Here is a 2,091-nt window from a genome sequence, read left to right on the forward strand (position 1 = left end):
AATTTTTAAATTTATTTCATCATTGTTGTCATACTTCACTTAAATTTTTGAACATAGTTTCTTTTATTTCCTTAAACTTATTTATAAGAGCTGCTTTAAAGACTTATTCTCATAAACCCAACATCTTAGGGACGCACAGAGATAGTTTCTGTTGACTGCTTTTATTTTCTGAGTATGGTTACACTTTCTTATTGCTTTACTTGTTTTATAATTTCTTTGTTGAAAACTGAACATTTTACATAGTATATTTTAGCAACTATATATTCTCATTTCCCCCTGAGTACTGTTATTGCTGTTGTTTGTGTGTTTGTTCAATAGCTTGCCTGACCAAAATCCATGAAGTCTGCCTCCTCTGCAGTGTGTATCCATGGATATCTCTGTTGTTTTGTTTTTCTTGCTTTTCATTCTTAAGCTTAGCTTCCTATAGTCACCCCTGTGTATGCCTAGATTAGCGTTCAGCCAAAGATTGGCCAGAGGTTGTATTACTGTTGAGCCAGTAAGGTGTCTTTGCTGATAGATCTATGGGTGTGAGGTGGGGGACACATTCAAATGTCAAGCTTTTGTTTTTGTTGTTGTTGTTTGTTTATTTGTTTTAGGGGAGGCAACCCTTGGTCAGCTTACAATCCTTTATTTTTAAATTTTTTTTACACCTATAGCACCTGGTCTTCCTAAGTGGTCTCCCATCTAAATACTAACCAGGCCCGACCTTGCTTAGCTTCCGAGATCAGACAGGATCGGGCTTGTTCAGGGTGGTATGGCTGTAGACTAAGCTTTTGTTTTTAAGTCTGCCCAGGCTTCTATTTTCCATCAAGTCCTTGCATCTCCACTGTACACATGGATCAGTTCCACTGGCACTGGCCAGGGATTCGTGGGTGACTTGGGATGCTCCTGTCTCTGTAGCATATGCATAAAAACCTTGGTCAACCCAGGAAATGTGGAGAGTTCTTCCATCTCCCCTTGGCTGCTTCACCTTTCTCAATTCCCTGTTAAGTTTCCAGGTAAGCCCCAGTCCATTGTTTGCTCTGCAATTTTAGGCTAGCAGAGCTGCTAGCCCTCTCTGTCTACTTGCTTCTGAGATCACTGTTTAAACTGATGATGCTCCAAATTAAGTCAGACCACTCTGGCAGTGACAAAAAGCTGTTGGTTTTTACAACCTGCCCTGATTGAACTAGCAAACAACAAAGTGCAGGAGATGGGGACAGTTCCAGACAAAAACACCACATGTTGGTGCTGTCTTTATTCAAAATTCAGTAGTTTTCATGAACAAACACTTCTCAGTATTGCATGTCTCCAGTCAATTTCCAGAGTGCTGAAATAATTGTTTTTTATGGTTTTGACCAAACATTATAGTTGCTTTTTGGGCAAAAAAAAAAAAAAGTTTAGTAACCTCTTCCTGTTCTCATGTTGGAAGTTACTCTCTGAGTATTGGGGTTTTCTAATGTCCTTCCCAAACCTGGAACAGTGATATGCAGAAGGGTAAGAGATCTGGGCAGAAAACTTTCCAGTCTGGATTCTGCCACAGACTAGGCTCTTGCCGGTGGCCGTTTTCTTAGCAGAAAAGCATGCAGGTTGGACAGGGTGCTTTCCACAGCCCCTTCCATCTTGAAAATGTTCTATTTCTAATAGAAATCAGAATTCAGCTAATAAATTTACACAGTGGACCTGAAAAGATTAACTGACTTTGTCCTTTCCATGATCTTGATGTCATTTTTACACAAAATTTTGTCTTTAAGGAAGTTTATATGTATGTTCATCTAAGATGAGGTGATGGTCCATTGACTCCAGAAGAAAAGGAAAGTATGGTTTTTCTCCTCTCCTCTCCTCACTTCTCTCTTTTCTCTCTTTTCCTCCCTGCCTTTCTCCCTCCTTCTCTCTCACACTTTCTTCTATCCTGACATTGTAGGCACTGTAAAACGTGTGTGTGTGTTTTTAACCTGAATAAGCTCATTTACTTCCCACAACAACCTCATCAGGTAGGTTCTGTCCTTAACTACATTTTACAGATAAGTGTGGGGAAGGGGACAATATCCCCCTTCTTTCCTTTAGTTCTTCTGGCTAGCCGAATATTCAAATCAACAAGAGACAGATTGA

General features: G+C 39.8%; 1 pseudogene; it reads right to left on the reverse strand.

Annotated features, from left to right (window-relative positions):
- Positions 1 to 647: 647 nt before the first annotated feature.
- On the reverse strand, positions 648 to 766 carry LOC112472333 (annotated as a pseudogene).
- Positions 767 to 2,091: the final 1,325 nt, after the last annotated feature.

This window comes from Pteropus alecto, unplaced genomic scaffold, assembly GCF_000325575.1.
Source record: "Pteropus alecto unplaced genomic scaffold, ASM32557v1 scaffold76, whole genome shotgun sequence".
Classification (NCBI taxonomy): domain Eukaryota; kingdom Metazoa; phylum Chordata; class Mammalia; order Chiroptera; family Pteropodidae; genus Pteropus; species Pteropus alecto.